Source organism: Tenrec ecaudatus, chromosome 2 (assembly GCF_050624435.1).
Source record: "Tenrec ecaudatus isolate mTenEca1 chromosome 2, mTenEca1.hap1, whole genome shotgun sequence".
NCBI lineage: Eukaryota > Metazoa > Chordata > Mammalia > Afrosoricida > Tenrecidae > Tenrec > Tenrec ecaudatus.
Genome location: NC_134531.1, coordinates 147284221 through 147299313, shown reverse-complemented (window position 1 = coordinate 147299313; position 15093 = coordinate 147284221). Strand labels below are relative to the sequence as shown.

Here is a 15093-nt window from a genome sequence, read left to right as displayed (position 1 = left end):
TAAATGTATACATCATTAATAGCTCATGAGGGAGGGTGCTGGAGGGAGGGAAAAAATGAGGAGCTGATACAAAGGGCTCAAGTAGAAAGAAAATGTTTTGAAAATGATGATGGAAACAAATATACAAATGTGCTTCACACAATGGATGGCTGTATGAATTATGTTGAGTTGTAAGTACCCCTAATAAAATTATTTTTTAATTAAATTAAAAATAGAATGACAAAATTAACCATTTAGTCCTAAAAATTGAACATACAGAAACAACTACATGGACACCCCTGCCCCAGAAGAATGCAGTTCAGAGGACAGCACTGAAGCTGCAGCTCAGGGAGAAGGGTGCTCTGATCAGGACTGAAGGAAGAGGGAAGGAGAGAGAGTGGAACACATCCCGTCCCACCAAATCCTGAAGACAATATTCCAACTCAGAGCAGCCAGTGAACAGAGGATCACAGAGCTGCCCCACCACGAGACACGACGTCCCTCACTGACCCATAACATTATGGAGAACAACACTGGGGACAGAGGGCAGAAGATGTGCCCAATCTGACCCCACTGCACCAGGGCGAAACACAAAGGACATGCCGTGAAGCAGCAAGGGGAGCAAAGCAACCAAGTCCCCGAGTAATGCCAAAGGTGGACTTGGTGGCCAGGGCATGGCACACCAGCAGATTCCACTGGAAGACATTCATAAAGGTCAACAGACAGACCTAGACTATTTGAAGGCTTTTCTTTTTTTGCTGTTGGTTTTTTATTTATTTTTGTTTGATTGTTTTATATTTTGTTTTCTTTTTTGTTATGTTTTGCTTTGTTTTTGTGCATATTATTGTCTATGCATGTCTATCTGGACAAGATAAGCAGGATGAACAATCCAGATGAGAGAACAGTGGGACCGATGATTCCGGGGGTCATGGGAAAGGGGAAGGTGGAGGAAAGGAAGGTGGGTTCCAACAAACCCAGGGACAAGGGAAGAAAAAGTGATCTAAAATTGATGGTGAGCAGGGCATAGGATGCTTCAGGAGGCTTGATCAAGGGCAATGTAGCCGAAAGGAATTATCGAAACCCAAACAAAAGCCGACCGTAATGGTGGGACAAGAGAAAAGTAAAAGGAAATTGAGGAAAGAACTAGGAAGCAAAGGACATTTATAGAGGTCTAAAGACAGGTATGTATATATGCAAATACATTTTAATATATGACAATAGGGGATTAGATCTAAATACATATTTGTATAGGTTAAGTATTAAGGTAGCAGACAGACATTGGGCCTCTACTCAAGTACTCCCTCAACACAAGAACACTTTGTTCTAATAACAAAACTAGAAACATATTTCTTACTTAAACCATAGCAAATTGAGGTGGAAATTTTTTAATATCCATAACAAGAGAAATTAAAGAGGTCATGAAAAAGAAAAGAAAAAAACTTCCCAACAAATAAAAACCCTAAACTAGAGAGCCTCAATGGAAAATTCCACCAGTCAAAGAATTAACACAAACCTATTCCAGAACACAGAACAGGACAAGCTCCTCCCTAACTGATTTTATAAAACCAGAATAACTCTGAAACAAAAGCCAAAGACATTGTTAAAAACAAAATTACTGACCAAAATACAACATAAATACAAATGCAAATATTCTAACCAACAGAATTCAACTGCATATTAAGAAATACTACATTGTGATGAAGTAGAAACTAAAGTAGGAATGCAAGGATAGTTCAACCTCTCAGAAAATCAGTGGATGTAATTCACCACATAAATAAAAGGAAAGAATCACATGATTATCTCAATCACACAGAAAGTGCGTTTGATAAAATCCAATTCCTGTTTAATATTATCATCAAAATAGGAACATAAGTGGACTTCCTCAACATAACATTCTTATTGAAAACATGAGCAAGACAAATATGCCCTTTATCAGTGCTCCAGAGTGCTTCAAGTCTCTCTTGCTTTCAGCAATCAAGGCAGTGTCACCTGTGTATCACAGGTTGTTAATAAGCCTTTCTCTAACCCTGATGCTGCATTCTTTTTCATATAGTCCAGCTTCTTGCATTATTTCCTCACCCCACCATGTAGTCAGCAGCCCAAAGCATTGCCCACTACGCTACCAGGGCTCCTTATTAGAATCCTTCGATATTGAAACGAATGGTTTGATTTTTCTTTCAGTTCTTTCAGTTTGAGAATTCAATAGTGCACAAAAAGTCCTAACTAGACAAAGAATGAAAATTCTAATTAAAAATGAGAAGTAAAACTAGCCTTATTTGCAGATGGCATGATCCCAGAGAAGTCCTAGAGTCCTTACAAGAAAGTGACTGGAACTAATAAAAGGATTAGGTAAAGTAGTAGGGTACAAAGTTGTCACATGAAAATCAGTAGGGTTTCTCTACCATCAAAAACTCTGAAAAGGCAATTTCAAAAAAACCATGCTAATTATAATGTTGGTGTGGTGGCAGTGCACCATGGAGTCGATCCTAATTCACAGCAAAAATATGCACAAAAGAAAGAAGCAGCACCTGCCCCTGCATCATCCTCATAATTGTTCCTGTGATTGAGCCCAGAGTCACAACCACTATGTCAATCCCTCTCTTTTTCTCCATTCACTACTTTACTGAGCATGATATCCTTTCCCAGGTACTGCTCTTTCTTGCCAACTTGTCTAAAGTATGTCAGGCAAAGTCTCACCATCCTTGGCTCTAACAAGCATTCTGCCTGTATCTCTTCCGGGACAGATTTGTTGTCCTTTGGGCAGTCCATGGTACTTTCAATATTATTTTCCAGCATCACAATTTAAATGCATTGATGCTTCGTTGGTCTTCTTTATTCAATATCCAACTTTCACATGCATATGAGGCAACCGAAAATACTATGGCTTGGATCAAGCACACCTTAGTCCTCAAAGTAACATCCTAGCTTTTCAGTACTCTAAAAATGTCTTGTGCAGCATATTTACCTAATGCAATGCATCTTTTTATCTTTTGCTGCTGCTTCCATGAGCATTCATTGTGGATCCAAGCAAGACAGAATCCTTGACAACTTCAATCTTTTCTCCATTTATCATGATGTTACCTATTGGTCCAATTGTGAAGATTTGGGTTCTCTTTACATTGTTTTGTAATCTATATTGAAGGCTGCAATCTTTGGTCTTCATCAGCAAGGGCTTCAAGTCCACCTGAATCTCAGCAAGCAAGGTTGTATATTTGAAGTAGTTTACTGTGCCATCCTGACCTATAAACACATGTGGGATTAATTGAAGGGCGGAGGGATAAATGGCTCAGTGAATCTTGCCTTTCTAGTTCTCAGGTCTCTTGCTTTCTGGTGGTCAGACCAGCGTCCAGCTGCCTTAGCCAGTTCCCTGCTTCAGCTGGCAAGGCTCACTTCCTGCAAGATATCCCTGAGGAGAAGCCACATGGACATACCCAATGCAGCCCTGGGTGCTGGAGCACCCGTGTGGAGATCCTGCCAGCGCTGAGATGCTTACACATTCACTGATGCAGTTTTCCTCCTGCAGTTGGCATCGTTGCGTCTGTTTTGTGAGATGGAGGAGGACTTTGTGGATTGGTGTTGGACATATGGGTTAATGTGTTAATGTTGGACTTGTGGGCTTGGGCAGCACTGGGTTGGGATGTTTTCTTGATGCACACTTAACCTTTATATAAAATTCTCTCTTATACATGAGTTTCTGTGGATTTGTTTCTCTAAAGTATCTAGACTAACACAATATTGAAGGTTGTTAATAAGCCAATCCTGATACTTTATTCTTTTTCATAAAATAGGAAGTTTTGTTGTATGCTTAGCATGTTGTCGACATTAGGTGTCATTCAGTCAGTTCTGACTCATAGTGACCCTATGCACAACAAAATAAACAGGGTCTGGTCCTTCACTCTCCTCACAATTGTTCCTGTCTGAGCCCATTGCTGCATCCACTGTATTAATTTAGCTTTCTGAGCGCTCTCCTGCTCAGTATACACTTTGAGTAAGTACGGTGAGGATATAACCCTGACACACACCTTTCCTGATTTTAAACCATGAGTATTCCTTCTAAATTCAGGGAGAATCTTCTTAAGACCATATTTTGGCTCTTGTAGATTTATTTTAATTTTCTTCAACTTAAGTTCATCCGAACTTACAGATGAACTACTGATAGCCAATCAGTCCCTGGTCTTGTTTTGACTGCTGTTATTGGGTTTCTGATATTGTCTCCTCCCACAAATGTAGTCAATCTGATTTTTATGTATTCCACCTGAAGAAATCTGCACATCTAGTCACCCATAATGTTGAAACAGTATATCTGCAATGAAGTTATTGATCAGGCAAATTTGTGTCATGTGATCTCCAGTTTCATTTCTATCATCAAGGCTATATTTTCCAACTACGGATGCTTCTTTGTTTCCAACTTTTGTCTTCCTATCACCAATAATTATCAATGTATCTTCATTACATGTTTGATTCATTTCAGACTGAAGAAGTTGGTACGACCCTATTATTTCTTCATCACAAACTTTAACGGTTGGGGAAAAAATTTGTATAGTATTATCTGAACTTCCTTGTAAGTCTATAGATATTATCCTATCACAGGACATTGTACCTCAAGATAAATCTTGAAATATTCTTTTTGATAATAATGTAGCAACATTCCTCTTGAATTTGTCCTTACTGGCACAGTAAACCATACGATTATCAGACTCAAACTGATGAATACCAGTCCATTTCCACTTACTGCTGCCGAGAATACTAATCATTTTGTACAACTTCCCATTTTCCTATATTCATATTTGTACAGTCCATGCTTCAATTGTTAATGGGTTGCTATAGCTGTTTCTTCTCATTTTGAGTCATTCACAAATAAGCAAATGGCTGTAGTGAAAGCTTTATTCCATCCATATCATGAAGGTTGACTCAACCTTGAAGAGGCAGCTCATCTTCAGTCATAATTTGCCTATCTTCTGACTTAAAGAGCTCATAGTCCAGCAGTATATCAAAACACATTCTGCTGTTACTTATAAAATTTATAGTGGCTAATCCCTCAAAAGTGGACAATCTAGTTCTTCTTCCCAGTCTGTTCTTAGTCTGGAAGCTCTGCTGAAACCTATCCACCATAGGTAACTCTGCTGGTATTTGGGATACTGATGGCATAGCTTCCAGCATCCCAACAACATGGAAACCACCACACTATGGAAAACTGACAGACAAGTATGGCATTTACAATAGTCACTGCCACCGCCCCAAAAGAAAACCCTGGGAATAAACCTATTGGATACATTAAAAACACACAAACAAAACTATCAAACACTATTTTAAGAAACTTAAAGAGCTGAACATGGGAAAACATTCCATGCTTATGGTTAGGAAGATTTAACATTGTAAAAATATTAATGTTACTTTAGAAAATAATATATAGCTACAATGCAATCTGTCCTAAATCCCAATAACATTCTTTAGTGAAATAGAAAAAAAATTATTTCCAACTTTATATGGAAAGGAATAAGGCTCCAAATAGCTAAAGTAAACATTGAAGAAGAAAAGGTATGCCTCACACCTCCTGAACTGGAAACTTACTGTAAGATCACAGTGGTTAAAACAGCCAGGTGTGGTGCTGTATTAGGCTGCGTTCTCCGGAAAAGGGAAATCTGTGGTAGTTGATAGATGACAGACAGATAAAGTAGGGGACTTCAGGCTAGGTCAGAGGCCAGAGGCTACGCTGGAGGCTTTCCTGACTTGAATAGCTACCAGGGCTGATAAACCAGGAAGCAGGAAGACTACAGATAGTGGGTGGAGAGGTGGGTGAATCTAATGTCAGCAGGTCAAACGGCAGGTTCTGAAAACTCCCAGGGTCAGACAATGTAATGGGCCATTGGTTCAGGTGCAAAGAATAAAAAGTTTATGAGCCAGGTGCAGGATCCAGACCAACCAAAGGCAAGCTGGCTTCTCTACAGCGTGACTTATACATGAAACATCTAAGGGTTGTAACCTGAGTAAAAGGTTGCACTCCACCCCAATCTCACAACTGGTTGGTTGCTCAAAAAGATTCCATCATGGAGTTGAATACCTTACATGAGATCACATCATGGATGAGGCCACAGTTGTCAAACTACTGGAAATTCCGGTTCAGCCAGTTGGCACAAAATCTGAATATTACAGGTACCATGACAGACACAAAAACTAATGGAATAGAAATGAGAACCCAGAAGTAAATCTGCTCAACTTCAACTTTGGGTAGTTAATTGTCAACGCATGACTCCAAGTTCACTCAAGGGGCATAAGTAGTCTCTTTAACAAATGACCATGTTGAAACTGGTTATCCATATTAAGAAAAACATATAACAGGATCCATACCTTACACCATGCACAAAAAACAACTTGAAATGGACTGAAACCTTAATTTGAAAGCTAAAATCATAAAGTTCCTGTAAGGTAACAGGGTGAAAGCCAGGGACCTAATTATCAGAATAAATAACCTAAGCAAACAAAACTAAAAATGAGCAAATAACAAAAAACCCAAAATTTGGCTTCATAAAAATAAAATTTTTATGCTCACCAAAAGACTGGACTAAAATGTAAAAACTGAACCTAGAGACTGAGAAAAAAATTTTTCGACAATAAGCTCAAGTATATGTTGTTGTTGTTGTTGGTGGTGGTGGTGGTGGTTTATTAGGTAACATCAAGTCAGTTCCATCTCATAGCGACCCTCTGCACAACAGAATGAAACACTTGTCATAAACTAGTTTCACAATTGTTCTTTTGTTTGAAACCATCGATGATACTACTGTCAATTCACTTTGTCGAGAGCCTTTCTCTTTGCTGTTGCCCAAAAACTTCACAAAGCATACTGTCCTTTTCCAGAGACTAGTATCTCCTAATAACATGTTCTAAGTATGAAAGACAAAGTTTCACCATCTTTGCCTTAAGGAACATCCTAGCCATACTTAGTCTAAGACAGATTTGTTTCTTCTTTTGGCAGTTCTTAATTTTTTTCAATACTTTTTGCCAGCATCATAATTCAAATGCATCGATTCTTCTTCAGTTTTCCTTATTCAATGTCCTACTTTTACATGCATATGATGTGATTTAAAATACCATGACTCAGGTCAGGTGCATTCTAGTACTCAAAGTAATATACTTGCTTCTCAGCACTTTAAAGAAGGGTTGGGCAGAAAGATTTACCCAGTGCACTGTGTCATTTGATCTTTTGACTGCTGCTTCCATGAGCATGGATTGTGGATCTATGCAAGACAAAACCCTTGAAAAGGTCTATCTTTTCCCCTTTTACCATAAGGTTACCTACAGGTCAAGTTGTGAGGATTTGAGTTTCTTTACATTGAGTTGTAGTACATGCTAAAGACTACAATCTTGATCTTCATTAGAAAGTGCTCCAAGTCCTCCTCACTTTCAGCAAGCAAGGTCTCCTCTTTATGTTGTAGGTTGTTAATAAGACTCCCTTCTATCCTGATGCTTCATTCTTCTTCATATAATGCAGCTTCTCTGATTATATGCTCAGCATATATATTGATTAAGTATGATGAAAGGATGCAACCCGGAAGCACACTTTTCCTGATCTTAAACCATGCAGTAGGCCCTTGCTCTGTACACACAACTGCTTCTTGATCCCTGTACAGTTTCCACATGAACAAAATGTCGTGTTCTGGGATTTCCATTCTTTTCAAGGCTATCCATAGTTTTCTATAATCCACAAAGTTGAATGCCTTTGTGTAGTGAATAAAACACAAGTGAACATCTTTCTGGTATTCTCTGCTTTCAGGCAAGATCTATCTGAAATCAGCAAATATATCTTCTTCTGAAATCTGCCTGTACCTCTGGCAGTTCCCTGTCAATGCACTTCTTTGACCATTATTGTTTGGTCTACAGCAAAATTTTACTTGCACATGATGTTAATGATGCTGTTCCACAACTTGTGTATTCTGTGGGTTCACCTTCCTTTCAAATGGGTACAAATATTGACCTATTCAAAGTAGTTGGCCAAGTAGCTGTCTTCTAAATTTCCTGGCATAGACAAGTGTGTCCTTCCAGTGCTTCATCAGCTTATTGAAACATTTCAATTGGTATTCCATAAATTCCTGGAGCATCACTTTTAGCTAATGCTTTCAGTGCGGCTTGGACTTCTTCCTCCAGTACCACTGGTTCTTGACCATATGCTACCTCTTAAAATGGTTGACTGTCAATCAGTTCTTTGGGTGCAGTGAATCTGTGCATTCTTTCCATCTTGTGATGCTTCTTGCATTATTCAATTTTTACCCATAGAATCTATCAATATTGCAATTTGAAGCTCAAATATTTTCGTCAGTTTTTTCAGTTTATATATGCTGAGCATGTCCTTTCTTTTTAAGTTTTCTAATTCTAAGTCTTTGCACTTTTCATTATTTTACTTCATTGTCTTGAGCTGCCCTTTGAAATTTTCTATTCAGCTCTTTGACTTCATCATTTCTTCCATTTGCCTTAGATACTCTATGATCAAGAGCAAGTTCCAGAGCCTCTTCTGACATCCATGCTCTGCTTTTCTTTCTCTCCTGTCTTTTTAATGACCTTTTTCTTCCTTTAAAAATCAAATTCTTGACGTCATTCTGCAGCTCATCAAGTCTCTGTCAGCAGTGTTCATGCATCAAATCTGTTATTTTGATGTTCTCAAAATCTAGTTGGGATCGGCTCAAAGTTGTGTTTTGGCTCTCATGTGCTTGTTTTAACTTTCTTCGGCTTCAACCTGAACTTACCTATGAGCAACTGATGGTCTTTTCCAAAAACAGCCCTTAACCTGATTTTAGCTGCTTCTCTGTTGAGCTTCCTTAATATCTCTTCCCACAGATGCAATCAATTTAATTTCTGTGTATTCCATCTGGAGAACTCCAAGTCTTTAGATGCCTTTTGTGTTATTAAAACAAGGTATTTGTTGGTCTCCCAAAATTGTAGCATGAGAATTTGTTTGTTTCTATTGTCACGGCCATATTTTTCCAACTACTGTTCCTCTTTGTTTCCTACTTTTGTATCCCAATGGTCAATAATTACTAATGCATCTTGAATGCATGTTTGATCAATTTCAGAAGATGTTGGTAGAATTGTTCAGTTCCTTCATCACTATCTTAGTAGTTGGTGCAAAAAACTTAATAATAGTTGTACTGATTGGATTTCCTTGAATTCAGGTAGATATAACCCCATCTTAAGATGGCATTATATGTCAAGATAGATTGTGAAATATCCTTTATGACAATGAATGTAATGACATTCGCATGTTTCATTCCCAGCATAGTAAAACATATGGAAGTATGATTCAAAATGGCCAATACAAGACCATTTCAACTCACTAATGCCTAGAATGTTGATTTTTATTCAAACACACCACTTCTTCTGTCTTCCTAATTCACTATCCAGCTTTCTCATGCATATGAGGCTACCAAATATACCAATGCTGTGTCAGGTGTACCTTAGTCCTCAAAGACATATTTTCTTTTGAACACTTTAAAGAGCTCTTTTACAGAATTTTCCTAATGCAATTTGTTTCTTGACTTCTACTTCCATGAGCATTGATTGTGAATCCAAGTAAAAATGAAATCCTTGACAACTTCAATAATTTACTTTGGTGTTGCTTATTGGCCCGATTGTATTCTTGTTTTATGTTAAAATGTAAACTGTGCTGTAGGTTGTATTATTAGATCTTCGTCAATAAGTTGTTCAAGACCACTTCTCTTTCAGCAACAAGGTTATGTCATCTGCATATCAAAGGTTGTTCATGAGTCTTCCCCCAAGAAAGCAATGGGACCAATGGTCCAGGTGGGACTTGGTGGGTGGGAGGGAGAAAAAGACAGGGGAAGGAGTGATGAGCAAACAACACCATAGACAGGAGAACAACTAGGGAATTAAAGCCAACAAGGAGGATGTAGAGATCCTGTGGGTGTTGGAGCAACAGCAATCTAGCTGAGAGGAAGTACTAAGAGGCGGAAGTAGGGCAAGCATGATGGTGGGACAGGAGGAAGATAAAAAGAAACAGGAATGATCTAGGAAGCAAAACTATGAATTAGAGGTATAGGCATAGGTGTGTGTGTGTATATATATATATATATATATATATATATATATATGTATGTATGTAAATACATTAATACATAAATACATTAATTCATAAAAGTAGAGGTATTGGCCTATTTGCAGATATTTATATGGCAATACATTGAAGTAATGGATGGACTTTGGGCCTCTGGGCATACCATCCCTCAATGTAGGAACATTTTGTTCTGACAAACTGGCATTCTGTGATACCCTCCCAGCACAATCGCTGAAGACAAAATGGGTGCATAAGCAAATGTGCTGAAAAAAGCAGATGGTGCCTGACTGTTAAAAGATATAGTGTCTGGGGTCTTAAAGGCTCAAGCCTTTAAGTTAAACAAGGAACCATCTAGCAGAGAAGCAACAAACTCACGTGGAAGAAGCAAACCAGGCAGTGTGATCATGAGGTGTCATCAGGACTGGGTAACAGACATCAGAAGACCCTCAGCAAACAAACATATTGTTGAGAAAGAGGGGGTCTCAGAGCACAGACCCAAAGCCCGTCTGTACACAATGGAACATCCCCCTATAGAAGGGTCACAGGGAAGAGATGAGTCAACCAGGGCACAGTAAAGCACCAATGAAACCTACAATATTCCTCTTGTTCCATGACCCCAGTGCTGCCTCTCACTTCAGACTAGCCTGAAGCATGTACACAGATACAGATCAGAGATAAGAGCTCCCTACACATGGAATCCAGGAACAGGAATGGGAATAGTGATACTAGAAGGGTAGTGGGAAGAGGGGAAGAAGTGAGGAGGAAGGAGGAACCAAGCCCAATGATCAACAAATAACCACACACACCCCTTCAAGGGGATGAACAACAGAAACCATGGGGAAAGCAACAGCGGTCAGTGTAAGATATGAAAGTAATAATAATTTAAAATTTATCAAGGGGTTACAAGGGAGGGAGAGGGAAAAAAGAGGAGCTGATACCAAGGGCTCGATTGAAAGTAAATGTCTAAAAAAGAATGATTGCAACATATGTATTAATATGCTTGATACAATTGATGTATGGATTGTTGTGATTTGCAAGATCCCCCAATAAAATTATCTTTTAATTAAAAGAAAAAAATGAGTCTTCTTCAGTTCACCATTGGAGAGATGCAAATATAAACTACAGTGAAATTCACTTCATTCTTGCAAGAATGGCAATGATAATTTTTTAAAGACAGAGAACAAGAAGTGCTAGAAATCTTAAACAGTTTTCATAAAATAGAAAATTGATATAACCATTATGGAAAATAATATGCTTCTTCCTCAAAAAGTTAGAAATCGTACTTTATGATCCATTAATCCTAACCCTATGTATATATCTTAGTAATATGAGCAGTGTCATAAGCACACATATATATGCCTATGATCATCGTTATAGTAGTCACAATAGCAAAAAGATTAAAACTATCGAAGAGCCCATTAACAGATGAATGGGTAAACAAGCTGTGGTACATATATGGAAAGCACCTTTTAGCATGAATGAATCTAAAGGACATTCTAATGATTGAAATAAGTCAATTACAAAAATAAATAAATAAATATGGTTTTATTGTAATAAGAAATGAATACATCCCAACAACTAGGACAAGGACAACAACATAAATCCTCCAGCAACAGAAGAAAGGAAATCATAAAGTTCTTAGCAGAAATAAACTGGACATCAGAAAAACAATCGGGAAAACCAAAAAGACAAGAAGTTGCTTTTTTTTAAGGATTGAGAAAATTGTCAAAGTGCTGGCAAAATTAACAAAGGAAAAGAGAGAGAAGATGCAAATATCTAGAATTAGATATGAAAATGTGACATCACAACAGATCCAAATGAAATAAAAATAATAACACGATATTATGAAAGACTGTACTCCAACAAATTTGATAATCTAGAAGAAATGGACAAATTGGAGAAGTACATCATCTCCCCAAGCGAATGCAGATGATTTAGAAAACCTGAACAGACCCATGACAAAAGAAGACATAGAGAAGGTCATCAAGAAATTCCCAACCAAGAAAAGCCCAGGACTAGACGGCTTCACAGGGGAACTCGACTAAGAGTCCAGGGAAGAGCTTTCCCAACTCTACACAGACTATTCCAGAATACAGAAAGGGCCAACAAACTCCCAAACTCATTCCATACAGCCAGCGTAAACCTGATTCCAAAACCAGCAAAGAGCCCCACAAAGACAGAAAACTACAAACCAATATCCCCTTTGAACCTAGATTCAAAAATTCTCAATAAAACTCTGGCCAACAGACTCCAACAACAGATAAAAAATAATTCATGAGCAAGGGCAGAGAGCGAGATGCAGCACCCAGCCTTTCTCCTCTTCGCCCTTGTGGTGCCCACTTCCACAGTGGCCAAAAAGGAAGACACCGTGAAGAAGGGTGGCGTGGGTGACCTGAGCAGTGACTGTGCTGAGTGGGCCTGAGAGCCCTGTACATCAAGGACACTGGCATGAGTTTACACAAGGGCACCTGGGGGGCCCAGAATCAGTGCAAACCATGTGGAGTGCCCTTCAACTGGAAGAAGGAGTTTGGCACCAATTGCAAGTACAAGTTTGAGAGTTGGGATGTTTGTGTTTGGGGCCCAGTGACCAAGGCCGGCCAAAGCACACTGAAGAAAACATGGTATAAAGCCCAATACTAGGAGTTCATCCTCGTGATGAAGCATTCCACAACTAAGACCAAAACCAAGAAAGGGAAGAGAAAGACACCCCTGGCTTCACTCTCCCAGAGGCTTTCCCCTCTGTCAATATAACCCAACAGTGCCTTATTTCAACTCATCAGGTTTATCAATCACGACTGCCTCTTCCCTTTCATCTCCATCCTCCTCCCTGCCCCCAACATGCCCACCAAGCACTCAAAGTGGCGAAGGACACGGGTTTCTGGAATACTCAGGTCTCCTCCAAAAGGTAACACACATGCCTGTTGTTCTTCCCCACAATTTTGCCATTACTAAGAAACAAATAAACCATCCGTCTTAAAAAATTATAATGTGTCATGACTAGGTGATATGCAGACTAGGGATGCAAGGATGGTTCAACACTAGAAAAACAATTAATGCAACCCACCACATAAACAAGATAAAAAATAAGTACCACATGATCATTTCAATAGATACAGAAAAAGTATTTGACAATATCCAACACCACTTCTAAGAAAAATAATAAGATAGTAATAAAAGGGAAACTCAACATAATAAAGGGTATAAATGAAAAACCAACAACTAATATCACACTCAATCGGTGGGGGGGTGTTAGTCTGGGTACTTTAAAGAAACAAATCCTCAGAAACTCATGTATATGAGAGTTTTATATAAAGGATAAGTGCACATCAAGAAAACACCCCAACCCAGTGCTGCCAAAGCCCACAAGTCCAACATTAACCCAGATGTCCAACATCAATCCACAAAGTCCTCTTCCATCTCACAAAACGCACGCAATGAGGCTGACTGCAGGAGGAAAGCCAAATCAGTGAAAGGGTAAGCATCTCAGTGCTGGCAGGGGTCTCCACACGGCTGCTCCAGCACCCAGCATTGCATAGGGGTAGGTCCATGTGGCTTCTCCTTGGGGATGTCCTGCAGGAAATGAGCCTTGCCAGCTGAAACAGGGAACTGGCTAAGGCAGCTGCACCCTGGTCCAACCATCAGAAAGCAAGAGACCTGAGAACTAGAAAGGTGAGGCTCACTGAGCTATTTATCTGCCTATCCTTCAATTAACCTTACATGTGTTTATCAGCCAGGTTGTCACAATAAAATTTAACTATCTCAGGGGGAAAACTAAAATTATTTTCCATAAAAATAGGAGCTAGGCAAGAGTGCCCCTTATTATCAATCTTAATCAATATTGTGCTGGAATCCCTAGTGAGAAACATTAGAAAGAAATCAAGAGGTAAAAAAGAAGAAATGAAGCTCTTGGTATTTGCAGACAATATGATTTTATAGAGAGAGAATCTCAGGAACTCTACAAAAATACTGTTGGAAACAATTGAGGGACTTGGTAAAGCTGCAGAATACAAAGTTAACAAGCATAACAAAAGATTAACAAAAAGAAGATTAACAAGCATAAATCATATTCTTATATACTAGTGCTACTCTGAAAAGAAAACAATGTGATTTATAATAGCCACATAAAAGATGAGATACCTAGGAATAAACTTAACCAAAGTAATAAAATACCTGTACAAAGAAAACTATTACAATAAACCTAGAAAAAGATGTACACAGATGGAAGAATAACCTGTTTGTGGATAGGAAGACTTAACATTGTGAAAATGCCGATATAACATAAAGCAATTCATAAATACAGTGCAATTCTGATCCAAATTCCAGCACCATTCTTTTTTTAAAAATGGAAAAGCAAATTACCCACTTCATGTGGAGAGGAAAGAGACCTACAATAACCAAAGAACTTCTCAAAAAGAACAGCAAAGTAGAAAGTCTTGCACTAACCAACCTCAAAAAACTATTATACAGCCACAGTAGTCAAAAGAGCCTGGTACTGGTATAAAACTTTTTAATATATATTTACATATGCATATATATATAGTTTATATCTATATGCAGAAAAAGTTCTTTGATGATTACTACGATGGGATAGAGTAGAATGGAGAATTGCTTAATAGATAGTAGATTCTTGTTACTTTTGATGATGAGAAAGATAAGACAAAACATGGGTAATGTCAATACAACATGACCAAAGAAAATAAAGATACTAAGAAGAACGTGAGAAGAAGGAACAAGCATGATAAATGTTAAAACAACCATGGTAAATGCAACCAAAACATTTATACGTATTAATGTGGGTAGATGTGGATGGAGGAATGGATGGATGTGTGTAGACAGGCATACATGAGTAAATGCACATGGATGTATAGGTGTACGTAAAGCATATATGTGTGTGCTCCATATCTACCCTCATACATAACAAAACCACATAGAAATGCATAGTTACAAAGACTTTCTAAACATATCCAAACAACTCATGGCATAGATAGGTTTGCTGGCTAAAGGGCCTTAGGGAGATAACTTAGTCAATTGGCATAACATAGTTCAAAAAC

At 38.4% G+C, this 15093-nt stretch overlaps 1 protein-coding gene across 7 annotated transcripts in view; it reads right to left on the bottom strand.

Moving 5' to 3' along the window:
• LOC142439374 (protocadherin alpha-C2) overlaps window positions 1-15093 on the bottom strand; it is a 255834-nt gene that overhangs the window by 162206 nt on the left and 78535 nt on the right. The gene's annotated exons all lie outside the window — the stretch shown is intronic.